Source organism: Symsagittifera roscoffensis, chromosome 5 (genome assembly GCF_963678635.1).
Source record: "Symsagittifera roscoffensis chromosome 5, txSymRosc1.1, whole genome shotgun sequence".
Lineage (NCBI taxonomy): Eukaryota > Metazoa > Xenacoelomorpha > Acoela > Convolutidae > Symsagittifera > Symsagittifera roscoffensis.
In genome coordinates, this window is record NC_087066.1 from 6,782,024 (window position 1) to 6,796,691 (window position 14,668).

At 46.6% G+C, this 14,668-nt stretch overlaps 1 protein-coding gene across 3 annotated transcripts in view; it reads left to right on the plus strand.

Moving 5' to 3' along the window:
* The first annotated feature begins 777 nt into the window (after positions 1-777).
* Positions 778-14,668, plus strand: part of LOC134845584 (uncharacterized) — a 482,353-nt gene continuing 468,462 nt past the window's right edge. For all 3 annotated transcript variants that reach the window (XM_063862540.1, XM_063862543.1, XM_063862541.1), the window contains exon 1: positions 778-798. The gene's annotated coding sequence lies outside the window, so the exon portion shown is untranslated. The remainder of the gene's footprint in view (positions 799-14,668) is intronic.

The window sequence follows — 14,668 nt, forward strand, 5'->3', positions numbered from 1 at the left end:
GGGCATCACAGTAGTTAAAAATGTACGTTTAATAGTCTCACAGTTGAACTACAGTTCCAATTCCGTGTTCCTCCGAGGATAACGTCGTTATCTTACCGATTTCGTGGCACGGGAGGGTACGGATCCGCTCCGGATGTCCCACTGAACGTTCCTTTCTTCTGATCCGCTTCAGCTACGATAAGAGGCTTCGTTCTTTTTCTTTTTTCTTACGACTTTTCTCGTCACTTTATTTCGGCGTGTGTCTTTTTCTTTTTGGGCAAATTGGCCGTTCTTACATTTCTGAGAAATATAATAGTTGCAATCGAAAATTTGAAAATTCAAAATTATAGAATTTTCTTTAAGATTTCACTGTTAACGTCTTTGACGTCTCTTTTTGTTCTCGGAGGGTTCGACTGTGCCAACCCGGCGGAATGGCCCACCCATTCTGCACTTGGATCATTCTGCTTACTGCTCCGCCTCCGGCCCTATCCAACCTGTGCACGGACCGTCGCATGATCGAACGGCCTATTTTAATTGAACATTTTTGTAAAATTTCACACTTGATCTTCGATGTTGTCCTCAAATTTATAGATCAAAATTTATTCGAGACCAATTAAAGGGCAGTCGGAGCATTCAGGGTATTGCACACTCAGTCTTTTTTTGAGTTCAGTGGTTTTTTGTTCTAATGATTAACATGTACCTAATTGGCTCCGTCCCACAAGAGCTCCGTCCCATTGGCTCCGTCCCATTGGCTCCGTACCTAATTGGCTCCGTCCCATTGGCTCCGTCCGCCTAATTGTTGTGATAAACTTATTAAATAGATTTGTTATGTTTGATGTTTGTGCCTGTTTGTGGAGCGCCCTCTGAAGGATTTTAGAGACAGGTCTGTCAAGTGGCTTTCTGTGGGGAGGTGAAAAACTGGAACTGGCTTCAAGAGTCTGGTGGTGCACCGCTGGACCTACTGAGCTCGGGTGAGATTGTTCCTTGTTTTTGATTTTTATAATTCGATTTTAAAATTTAAATTATTTTAATTGTCTTTTATTTTTTTTATTTGCTGATTTTTAAAATTCCCACTAACCGCTTATCATGGGTTAGTTCAGTCCCCTAAAGTCCAGTCAAAATCGTTTTTTTTTACCTTTATGCTGCGTCAAGATGAGGAAAAACAACAAAGAGTGTACAAGCAAAGAAGGACTGATAAATTGGATTAGATGTGATTGTTGTTCTAGTTGGTATCATATCAGTTGTGTGAATATTTCTCTTAGCGACTCTAAGAAAACCCAATGGTTTCGGTGTCCTTTATGCGTTGATGTAAAATCTGTTAATAAAGCAACAATAGGTAATGATTTAGTGCTAGACAATTATGTTAATACAGCCATCTCAAATGTCCGAGTAATCAAGAGAGTACCAAAAGACTCGCGTGTTCCCTTGGCGGAAAGTCTGTCGGACAAAATAAATGACATCGTCTACAATGTAGAAGATGTTACAAAATGGCTAATTTTTTTGACGTCGTTCTTGTTTTTTTTTGGAGCAACCGAAAAGAAGTGGACGCAAACTGACCACAAGCATGAGCTCTTTGATTAATAAAAAAAATCGAGCAAATGACGTGTCACTTCCAAAACCCCATCCCCAAGTTTCAAGCCTGCCTCTGAGTGACCTCGAGCAGAGAATAAAGCTAATAAGTAGTAAGCTCGATGAAGGAAACGTAAAGGGAGGAATAGGGCTTGCTGCTTCGGATGACAAAATTGCTCCTTTTTCCACTGATAACTATCAAAAATTGTTGTCTAAGCACCCTCAGCGAGCCAAATTTGCAGCTCCAAATCTAGAAAAGTTGGATAGTTTTTTCGTAACCGATTTTGACCTATACAAAGTGATAATGTCCTTTCCGAACGGATCAGCAGCACGTCCTGATAAAAAAGTTCCTCAAATTTTTAAAGATCTTGTTAGTAAGTCGAACGGCAGTGCAGGACTTATTTTTCTGAAATCGCTTACTAAGCTGATAAACCTCATTGGAGATGGAAAAATACCCAAACCCCTAAAACCTTTCTTTTTTGGCGCAAAGCTTATCGCCCTCATAAAGATAGACAGAGGGTTGAGACCGATTGCCATAGGCAACACGCTGAGACGTATCGCGTCTAAATGCGCTGGAAGCAAGGCCCTCTCCGAGCGACAAATATTTTTTAGAAACGTACAGGTAGCATGCAGTACCAAACGAGGATCAGAAATAGCTGCGCACTCGTTTCGAAACCTAATTGAACGCGACGACAACCCAAAATGTACTGTTCTTTTGAAACTAGATTTTAAGAATGCCTTTAACTCTCTAAATAGATAAACAATGCTGAATCATGTTTATTCATATCGCCCCGAATTGTATAATTACACCCAATGCGCGTATGGTAAACCTAGTTACCTTTTTTACGGAAGCTCTGTCATAATGTCAGAAGACGGAACTCAGCAAGGTGATCATGAAGCCCCATCCTTTTTGCGGAAACAATTCATACACTAGTCAAACAGTTGGAGTCGAAAATTAACATCTGGTATTTAGATGATGGGAATTTAGCCGACGACTATAAGAAAGTACTCCGGGACCTTAAAAACATTCTGAAATCGGAACAAATTTATGACCTGAGCTTGGAAACTGAGAAGTGCGAACTTTGTTTTTTGGGACCGACTACTAGTACACAGTATAATTCAATTTTAACACAATTTCGAAAAATATGCCCCAAATTAAAAATAATAACAAAAGAAGAACTCCTCAATTTAGTATCTCCAATCGGCGAACTTTGCCGAAAAGAATTGCTCGACGAAAAAATTAAGGAGCTTGAAAAAATCTCGGATGTAATTGACAAACTAGACACAGCATGCCAAAACTCCTATATATTTTTTGCGTACGAGCCCTTGTTTTTTGCTTAATAATTTTTTGGAACGCTACGACAAATTACGAATAAATTCGTTATGCAAGGACACTAACGTGAAAATGGATGATAACCAGTTTTTACAAGCAGTTCTCCCGGCAGCCAAAGGTGGCTTGGGCGTTTCTTCCGCTCGTCTACTCGCTTTACCCGCTTTCTTAGCCTCAGGAGTAGGAGCGAAAGATGCCTTGAGCGAAATCGTTGGTTTGGAGCATGTGGATGGAACCTAAGATGATGCACTTAAACGGTGGTTTGGATTTGGAAAAATTGAAATGGCTCCGGAAAATGAAAACCAAAAAAATTGGACGGAGCCAATTTTTGACAGCGAAATTGCAGACTTGGTTTTACGACTCGAACCAACGGACGTAAAAAATTTCAACGCGTTCCAAGATAGATTTGGCTCCCAATGGTTGAACGCCATCCCGTGCAAAAATTTAAGGTTAAAACTGTCAAACCAACAACTCAGAATTGCGATAGGGATTCGATTAGGCTCAAAAATATGCGAACGGCATAAATTCGTGTGCGGAAAATACGTTACCGAGGATGGTTGGCAAGGTTTGTCTTGCCTCAAAAGTGCAGAGAGTTTCTCTAGGCATTCAAACATGAATGCCCTTATAAAGCATAGTTTATCTTCTACACACATTCCGTCTGTTTTAGAACCACGACACCTCTACAGGACCGATCAGAAGCGACCAGACGGTTTGACGCTCGTTCCATGGGCTGTTGGTAAGCAGCTATTGTGGGATGTAACGGTGGTAGACTCCTTAGCTCCTTGTAGGATTAATGCCGGGTCTGTTTGTAACCCTGGTACGGCTGCCGCTGAAGCGGAAGAGCGAAAAATTGACAAGTATAAAGATCTTGTAAATGAAGGATATCTTTTTCAAACGCTAGCTTTTGAATTTCAGGGCGCGGCCGGTACCAGCACTGAAATTTTATTGAGCAAGCTTTGTAAGAACCTAAGCATATGCACTGAGGAACCCAGAGCAGGCCGCTTTTCAAAACAGAGAACCTCCCTGGCAATACAGATTGCGAACGCTGCTTGCGTACTCGGAACAATAAATGACAAAATAACTTTCGACGAAATTTTTATTTGTAACATTTGTATATTATATTTTCTCGTGTCGAGTTGCGTGTTCTTATTGAAGAAACGTAACCCGCATCGATTTTAATTGAAGAGGACTTAAACACTTGTCATCTTCTTTTATCATTATCACTTCCATATCTAGAAAATTCCAAGGATTTTGACTGGAATACGTGATGAAGGGACTCCTGACTGTAACCTCGGTTTCTATGATACTTTTGACCTTCTGATTACCCTTAACACAAAAAACGCTGGCACTAATAAAAAAAACATGAAAACAAACTTTTCTAAGAATATAGTTGGTACTTAGTGCTTACTCGTGCAGCAACCGGGCATTCTTGTAAAAATTGGTTATGAATCAACTTTTAAACAGTTGAAGCCTGATGTATCACCAATCCTCGTCTGATGTTTTTCTGCTGTTTCTATTGGTCATATTACCTGAACAACAAACTGAATTACTTCACAATACGAAGTTCCTACCTGCTTCGTGTGTAAAGGAAGACTCTGTTAAGAATTATCGAATTCCTGAAATTCTTGTAATTGCCATAATTTGTAACAGTCGCCTACTTCGGTCACATATGAGGCTTAAGAAAAATAGGCCCTATAACCACTGGCTCAAGAGTCAGGGACACTATCTCTTGTGTTTTTCTACCTCAAAAACGGTCGGAGCCAATTCGGTTCACTTGCGACATGAGACTAGAACCCGTTACAGCTTAAAGGCCACTACCAAAATACCCCCTACTCTAGAAAATAAGAACGTCCCCATACTTAGGTCTCAAAATACCCAAAATACACGAACGCCGTTAAAAAGAGGGTCGGAACAATCCGTTAAGTTACTTTTTATTGGACAGTGGAACTTTGATCCATTTCAAATGGATCAACCTAAAACTCGCCTTATCTCAACATACTTATCACAAAATACACTCGGGAAAATTAAATTAGGTACTTATATAGCAACACACTTGAGAATCAGAGTAATTAAGCTAATTAGTAACTCTAGCATAAATATAATTGAATGTAACTCAAGAAGTTTGCTATCAGTAAATTCCAATCAAAGGAAATGAGTTTTAACTTGAGAATGTAGTTTTGGATCTGAACCATTGGGAGACTTCAGTTGTCTGCCTTTCCATTGAAGGTTCACTCTGGTTCAGTTGGGTTTCGATTTGCTCTTGTGATTGTTCTGTCTCCTATATCAGATAGGACAGCTCTACTCTCGTTTTCTACGACGGAAATTGAGAATAGCACTTTCCCACTGTCTTTATTTGACAACTTTCCTGCAATTGTAATTCGGTTGTTCTGATTTTATTTTTGATGTTTTCAGTTGTCGCGATAAAACTGAGCATGACAAGCTCCATTCGAAATTTTGAAAAATTAAACTTCATTCCAAAACCACGTGTTTCGTGTTCCTCAAGGTCAAACTTCCAGATATGACCGACTGGCACATACTCCCCGGACTCAAGATCGATGTCCTCATCGCGTGCTGCTGTTTGTCAGTGAAACCCCAGAAACCCGAGTGTTGCTCAAGATACAGTGCCAGTGGTCATTTACAGAAGTTTGCAGCAGACTTAAGTTTATCTACACCCCAAAATTCACAACCATGTTAATTTTCACACTATCGCTAAACAGCAATCAAAATCTGCACACACAGGAACCTTTGAATTTTCGCTTTCTAAGCTAGTAATTTAAAAAAAAAATTTGTCCTATTCAATCAGGAAATTTTCATGCAGCATTTTGATTTATAAAATGGATATAACATATTAATAACAATATCTCATTTGTTAAAGTTTCTTTTTCGTGAACCTAGATTTCATCCAAGTTCATCCTCAAGCCCCTTTCCTTCCCTCTCAAGACTCAAGACTCTAGAATTCCCCATTGAGCTACCTGCTCATCTCGTGTTCTTCGCCTTCGAGGTACCAGACCCAGACGTACCTGACACCGTAATCTGCTTCAACAGTGTCTCTTCATCATCGGAGCTAATCACGATCTCTTGCCAGGCTTTCAGCTGTTCATAGGACCGCATCCCTTCCCTTTGTTCCTGCAATCTCTTTGCTTGGTTGGGCAAACGCTTCACCCTCGACTCTCGGTTCAAGCAGAAGGAATTGTGCAGACTCAGGCTCACGTTCTTCGCCAAGTCTTCCTCTTGTATCGACTCTCTCGCCTTGGTATTGTTTCTTGACACTCTACCAACTCTTTTCCACCCCGTCGTGATCGCATTTCGATGGGTCAGCAGAGGTCTCTTGAAAGCCTCCGGTCCTATATCGGCCTGGAATTGTCGATATTCCTTTTGATATTTCCTCATGTGATCCTTCGGTACCATGTATAACCAGGATGTCAACGTTGCTCGAAACCAAGGAAAGAATCTTATGCGGCTCCATATGTGTCTGACTTCCATTGGTATGGCGAATACCTTGCATGCAGTCTCAAACAACTCAAGTCTCCTGCTGTAATCTATCGCGTATATCGACTGCGCCGTTGGCGTCTTCGACTCCCGATACTTCGTTACATTTTCTTCAATCCATCGTAGAGCCAGCATCGTGCTCACCACCAAGATGGTCACCTTCTGCTGATGATCGGGCAGTCCTAACGACCGAATTTCTTCCACATCCCAGATCAAGCAGAGGTTTGCGTGATCCGGGTACCACACTGTTTGTGCCAGACAGTGGCATGGACATTCCCCATGGGTGAGGTCAATACTCCTAAGGTTGCGCTCTCCCGAGGCTTCTAGGAGAGGCTCAAGTTCCATCATCTTTTCGTGTATCGCGTCGTTCTCCTCCATGTTTGGAGCACCACCCATAGGTTTCCCGATCACGTTTTGTCTCTCATGATCACTTGTGTTTTCACTTTCCAAACCCAAAAGTTCTTCCCCCCAGATTTCACTCAAGTCATCCCTCTGATCTCTCGGCACTGTCTCTAGGATTTTCCTCAACAACCTGTGTGAGTGATGCGACATCCGAGCCAGTCTTACACACTTGGGCACTGAGAAGGCCTTGTCTATTAATACCCTTTGGCTGGATACCTCCACCATCGCCATGTGCAATGGATAGTGGCTGCCGCATAGGTTGGCCATCACTGTGGCTGGCAGATTGGCCATCACTAAGGACTTCGCATTTAGAGGCAGACCATAGGCTTCGCTCATGGGAAATCCCATTTCCGCTTCAAGTCCAACCTTCCAGCTCTTGATGTGTTTCTGGGTTACCTGCAACACCCCGGGCCATGACTCCACACTCAACGCGGTCACCAAGTGGTGTTCTGACTCTAGCCTCTCCAGTGACTGGAGACTGCACATTCTCGAGAAGAATCCTAGAGCTGTTGCTATGTTCACCGTGGTACTCGCGTAACCCTCAGCCACTATCTGTATTTCACTCTTCTCCCTCTCGGCGATGTCTTCAAACCAGGTGAATAGATCTTCTTTTTGGAAGGACTGTATCCTAACGCATGACCGTCCATCACAGGTGTGCTCGCCATTTCCACGCGTCGAGTCAAGACAACTGCCCGGCTCCATTTTCTTCAGCGACCCTAGTTTACTCGTCGCTTCACTTGACTCCTTCGCCTGAGGCAAGATCAGTTTGTGCACTATACTCAATGTCGCCAGATCTTCGTCCTCCGCCGGTGCTAATCTCACTCACTCCGTGACTTCCTCGATCAGGCTCGCATGGGGATGTGGACACCAGGAGGGCCTCAGCAATTTCCACACCACTCCCAGATTCGTGACAAACATGCCATTCCCGTTACCCATCTTCAGCTCAACTCTTTTACTTGAGCGCGGCACACTAATCACCTCTGGAGTTTTCTCGAGAATCAAGCCCAAGCTCGGTCTCTCTCTCTACTCGGTCTATTTCCACTATCTTCTCTGTCCAAAACTTTAGTAGCTCCGCCACCTCGTAGTTTCTGTGAGCGCCTCCGGCTTCCGAGTCCAGGAAAGGGTTGTACGCCATCCCCATCACTCCAGACACACACTGGTATTCTCCCTTCTTATTGGGCTTCAAGTATTCTCATGACGAGGCCAAGTTACGGTGCACGTCGTGTCTCTCCTCAAACTTCTTGTTGTAGAATCTCCGTATCTCGTCTAACTTCCTGTGGCTCTCTAGAGACTGTCTGGAACCATCCTCCTTTTTACAGTACTCAGTACTCTGGTATACATTCAAGATGACTGCTGAGACTCTCCTTTCCACTGCTTTACTCCCGATCGCTCCTTGTTGACATGCTAGGATAGTGCTGTCAGTCATCACCGACATTATCCACCTCAAGAAACAAGTAGCGTCTCTCCTCCTTGCCAGGCTCAAGCCTGAGTTATCCCTAGCAACGTGTTGCATCAATGTCTGATTTATTTCTAGACTTTTTCCACCCAACTTCAACTTGTCGTGCGAGGTCAGCGTTTTTAATTCTATTCCCACCAGGCTCCACGCGAACATCAATTGTCCCGCTGTTCTAACGAAGGGATTAGCCATCAACGGCGACGCCGATGAAGATGTCCTCATCGCTTCTTCAAAATGATTCCCTTAACAAGTTCTGCCAAGTTCTCTTCAGTTGGCTCCCCAATTCTAATTTGTTAACCTCAGCCTTCTGCTGGGTAGCCCAGTTGCATCGCTTGCGTGACACTCCACTGTCGAGTTTCTTTAGGCAATCTTCCAGTTCCTTCAATGTTTCCAGGGCCACCCACCACGGCCGGGAGGTGTTCCTCGTTTTATTCTTCTCAAGAGGATTGCTAGTTACTTGCTTCCCAGTGGCCTGGTGGTCATTTGAGACCCATTCTTTGCCAACGTCTACTTCCCATGTCTGCCCGCTCGTCGAACCTCGTTTCATCTTTGTCCTCTGAGGCTTGAAGTCTTCTTCCGTTGTCGAGTTGGTGGGAACCTCCATCTCCCTTTCTACTTGGAGCAGTTTCCTTGGTTCGTAGCTACTCTTGTAGGCTGCTGTCTTCCATCGTGCCAGAACCATGGGGGCCGTCTCTCTCAAGTTTTTCTCCGAGACTGCATCCGCCGAAGGACTACCCAACCCTTCTACCTCTCTCTTTCTCTTGCGAGACTTCACGTCCTTACTTGGGGGCGTTGCCGTTGTCATCACTGATTCGACCTCTTTGTCTCCATTTAACCCTTCGATCTCTTGCTTCCCCCCTGCTCGAGCCTTGAGGATTTTAGTACTTTTAATTATATTACTAGTTTCGACCTTATCCCCCCTTACTCTTTCAATTGTTTTATTGACAGTTTTTTGTTTCATAGTAGAGCTGTCTTTACATTCGTCTTCGTTGGTCTTCAGTGGTGCCTTTCTCAATTCGACCATCTTGCTCAGCAGCTCTCCTCTTGCCTTTTCCTCCAGACCTGTCCCCATCAGGACAGGTTCTCCGAACTTCACCACCGTGTCCGACAGTTCTTCTTTGAAATCGTCTAGTGTGATCTCGCTATTCACTTCTCGATTAAACTCTCTCAAGAATTCTCGCCAAGCGTTCTCATCTAGAGTCCCTAGGAACATGGTCTTGTTTCCCTCGAAGGTATTCTTTTCCCTTTCTTCTGCACTCAAGAGTATCATTCCCATATTGGAAGTCTCGCTCGTCAGTGGCAACTCTAGATTCTTGCGGGGAGATGAGGTCAGAGTTGGCGTGGCAGTGTCTGCCCAATTTTCTCCGCTCAGATCCTTCAACAGTTCTTGAGTGGTGAATTCCTCCTCTGCTGGTTTTGGTTCAGGCGTGTTCCCCACTTCCATCTCCTCTCCTGCCTCGCTGAGAGTCTCACCCATGCTTTCTTCTCCTGACTCGACTCTACTTCATCAAGTATCCTCCTGAACCGATCTTCTACAGGGCCGCTTCTTTTATCTCCAGGGGTGCCCACCGACAGGGGTGATGGTGTCGTTGGATCCGGTTTCTTGTATTCTGTCAGAGCCACATACAACGGGCCTGCTACATCCAGCTCCTTTCCTTCCTGTCCCATCTCCACCAGTTCCAGTCCGTAAGGGGCCCGGTATTTTCTCGTGGCAAACTTCATTTCGTCTTTTAGTGCAATGTGTCCTTCTTCCACAATCATCCTGCCATCGTCCCACACCGGCAACATGTTCTCCAAACCCGCCCGCTCAAGCTTTCTCAAGATCTCTCGTATCTCGAATTTTGGGGGAAATGAGCCTCTCATCTTCTTCGCTTGAGTCGTCCAAGAGTTTGTTTTTATATCGCAGGTGTGAAAATAGACCGCTGCAGTGTAGCCGATGAATAGGGTATCCTAGCCATCGGTGAATTCCCTTTGCTGCGTCTCCGGCGCTACTCTCGCAAACAGGGATGGGACCACCAGGGAACTGTTCATTCCCAGGGTCATTCTCCTGACCGTTGGGAACTCGGGAATGGTTGTTGGCAAGATTTCCTTCTCCAGTATTGCCTCTAGCTCCCTTTTCACCAACTCGAAGCTCTTCTTCCACGCGGGAATCCTCAATATCTCTTGTCCACTCGCCGTCAGGGGGTTCAGGTTCCAGAACTTGGGATAAGTTTCGATGGGGTCTTCACGTTTCCCTCCCATCCTGCACTGCAGCTGCCCTCGGAAATTGTATACCATCAACTCTGGATCCTTCACATCATTCACCGTGTTACTCATTTTCGCCCTCAGCACCTCTTGCTGACACCAGTTGAGCGCCGTCCCATCAAGCACACTTATGAGGCTCAAGTGTGTCACGGAGTTGCGGTAAGCCGTCACTAGAGGATATGGAAACGCGTAAGTTACAGCCGGTCCATAAATGCAGGTTACGACCTCCTCCAGCCCCCGGATTATCCCCATTGGGTCCGATCTCATCGCCAGGCACAGGTTTGTCAACAGAGGCATGCCACCATTCACTTTCCCTCATTCATCTTTCGTCTTCGGATTCTTTTCCTCACCAGTCTCATTCTGCATCAGGAGGTACTCCACTAGCAGCGTTTTTAGCCCCGCAGCACATTTGTATGAGTAGGTGTCAATGCTCGAGTGGGTTTTCCCAATCGACAGAGGCTCCCCATATTTCGTTAGTCGATGAAATGACACTAGTTCACCATGGGTCAGGAGCGTCAGTGCCAGATACCCGTCAATCCGGAGTGTTTCCACACCCCGACTGAACAGATACGCTGGACCCATATTGAATAGGTACCTCGGGTAAACTAGGTACAATGCCAACAACAGGCTGATGGGCATGCTCAGTATTTCTTGTACAAAGGCTCCAAAAATAGTCTCCTTTGCGCCAAACACTCCAGCCATGAACTCCTTCCCCCAACAAGAACTTGAGAATCTCGTGATCTCTTCTCGTCTTCAGCTCGCCTTTTGCGTGCTCCCTCCAGAATCCTCCGATTATGACCTCGTTTGCAGCTGTGACGAACCTGGTCACCGTCATCTCCTTACTCTCGGCCACTTCCAACTGCTCTTCAAGAAAACTCCAGATTTGCTTCACAAGAGGTCGGGCATTCTCCTTTGTCTTCTCTGTGGCGTTTTCCAGCCTTGGTGTCAGGAACGGCCACCTGCCTTTCTCTTGCGTCAGTCGATACACCATCGACTCCAGTTGCTTCTCTGTTGCAGCCACATTCTTTCTTTCATTACTTGGTCCCCTCGACTTACTGGTGGAGCTCGTGATAGTCAAGTCCATGCTTCGAAACCACAAGCTGGCCGTCAAGTGATTTATTTTTGGGTGGTCGTCCCCTATAGCCGGACTGAACTTGAGTTGTCTGGCGTAGTTCGAAATCTCTAGCAAGAGGACCTCGTCCAATACAATGAGGATATCTGCTAACTCATAGAAGCCCCTCAACGCGTGGGACACATCCGCCCACGCTGCCGCCAGTTCTGACTTGCGAAGCCTCAAGTTCGTCGGTTCCAACTCTCGATTGGGAGCTGCCATCAGGATCCGCCATGTATTCCCCTCGGCTATTAAGATCAAAACCGTATACACAAACTGCAGAGCGGGAGGCATGCTCGCGTACCCGGGGGACGTCGTGAAAACCACTCTTGTCTTAGATCCAAATCGTGAGGCGACGTTCTCCTGCACCTCATTCATTGCTGCAAATAACGTCTGGATAGCTTCCCAGATTCTCTTCGGCGCCGGTTCATCGCCCCTGAGTTGCTCAAGAAACCCAGTCGCATGCAGGTGGTCATTCATTCACGCAAACAGTAGTAGCTCGGGCTCGCAAGGCATCTCCGATTTTATCGCGACCACCAGGGTTAATATTTGGTTCAACTCAGCCCCTGGCAGCGAGTATATCAAAGTCTCCGGCCAGAACAACTTGGGAGACGTTCCCTCGAAGTCCGATCCCGCTACGATGATCACCCTCAGGGCAGCTGGGTCTGCTCTGTAGTAAACTGCCAGGGTCTTGGCCAATTGGGCGTTCCCGCAGGGTTTCCCGTATCTAGGGTCGTCCGCCAATCTCGTACCTTGATAAGCTACGTCTGGCAGTTCCATTTCTCTTGGATCCAATAGTTTGTCCACCACCGTCAACTACGCTGTATTTGCCAACCTGATTCTGGCTATGCTCGTTCGATGCTTAGGGGGCTCCACTATGAGTCCCGGACTCCCCAGCAACTTGAGAGGTCTGTAATTGATAGGTCCCATGACTGATCTTGTGGGAATCCCAGTCAGATCCGCCGTCTCCATTATTCTCGCTGTTGAGAAATGCGTCTCGTGAGCCTTCAACCAGTCCACGCACTGGTATCTACTTAAGTCCTCATGTGACACGCGCTTGAGGCCCAGAGCTTCCGCCAACTCTTGTCTGCATTCCAGGTCTTCCAAATCCAGCTCTTTTACCTTCTCCAGATATCTAGACCGGCTTGTCTCCGCCGGTCTCTCCACCCTCTTGCTCTCCGCCACTACCACCGAGGACACTACCGAATTCTGGGGTGTTGATGACGTTGCTTCCTCGGCCTCCATCGGTGCGGCACCTGGTAATCTTGTCCGGCTACTTCTCGAGCTGTCTCTAGGATCGGCCCTTGCCCCCAGGCGACTGGATAGTGTTCTTGAGGCGAGGAAAGGTGGATTTGGAGGTGGTCTGAATGTGAATTGGGCCGTCTCCAGCAATTCTGCCTCCAACGCGCTTATGTGCCTTTGGAAAACGTCATTCAACCATTCCACTCCCCTAGGCCTGTCAAAATGGATTCTGTCTGAGGATGCATCGTCGGGGAAGACAGCTCGCTCCATCTGCTCGGCCACATCCAGCAATCCAACGGGAAGGACACTCCTTTGATGTATTTGCCTGATTACTTCGTTCAGGTTTCGTACCTTCGTATTCATTTCCATCGCGTGTTGGTCAGCCTTCATATTGTAGGGAACGGTTCACACTGTGAGTATGGCAGGATCCATTTGAATCCGCAACTCCTCAAGGATGCAGCTCATCTTGTCATGTAGCCTCATAGCCTTCCTTGACTCCCCCCAGGACACGTCATTAGTCCCGATCATTAGAGTCACCGTGTATACTCTTGCCATCCCTAGCATCTCAAGTGATGCCAATATCTGTGGCATCGCAGCCCCAGCGAAACTCAAGACCCCAGTCTGCCAATGCGATTGAATCCGGGTCAGCACCCGCAGCAGGCTGTCCCCTATGATTAGGTGGACCGCACCCTCTGGTACACGTGGCTGCGTGTGGTATTCCACCCAAGCCGCGTCATGGAAGCAATCCCTCCTGACTCTTTGTGCTGTGCTCCAATCCATGCGATTGTGCCTGTGGTACCTGCCCTCCGTGTTCTTCTTGTAACTTCAGATTACCACACTCCTGATCGGTTGCTCCCTCCAAGTCGGGGGTAGCTCCACTCTTGCTGGACTCTCACGATTTCTTAGTTGTAGTCTCTCGTTCAATTCTTTCAGACGTGACGAGCTGCCGCTCACCTGACTGCTGCTCGGGGTTGAACTCGGAGTATACCCCGGCAGTGCGACGTCCATCAATGGGCGTATCAGTTGTGTCTCTAGGCCACGCAGGGAGGACGTTGACTCAGTCGGTATCCATACCTCCAACCCTTCGTTCATATGTTCCTGAGCCGCGCGGTCAAAGTTAAACCGTCCCTTCGATCTGGGAGCTTCGTCCACCGCCATACGTGACTCTGGTCTTGAACCGGCGGCCATTCGCTCCTTGGGCCTGGCTCCCTTCTGCATGTCGAGCTTGCGCTGTCGCTGCTGGATTCTCTCAAGTTCCGACTTCAGCTGTTCACAATTTGCGGCATTCTCTCGCACCCTTTGTTCTTGCTGGTGCTCGGCCTTCAGCATATCAAGTTCCCTCCGCGCTTGGTCCTTTTCGATGAATGCCTGATCTCTCTCCAGATTCGCCTGATCTCTCTCGAGCTTCGCTTGATCCCGGTCGAGGTTTGCCTTGTTCCTCTCCCTCTGTGTCCTCTCAATTTCTCTTTTCATACTATTGAGGTCCGGATACGCCTCTTCCGTTTGTTGCGCTCGCGTCATAGATGGTGTCTTACTCGTGCTCTGGCCCGCTGATCTTGCTGATGGTCTGATTGGTAGTTGGAACTCCCCTGCGCCATACTCGGTGTTATTGCTCAAGCCAGAATTCCTCGCCAAGTCGAATCCCCTCACTCATCCATCCACATTCCAGCACAGCCATCTGGTTTGCTCCTGGTTGGATATTCCATCAGTGTTGTAGCCGACCATTAGAACCGCTTCTGTTGCAGACTCCCGGCATTCTCCCTGCTCTTCCAATTGGAGGATGGCGTTCAGCATCACCGCCATTCTCTCATCCACTTGGGTGTATTCCAGATCCCTCAGGCGTCTG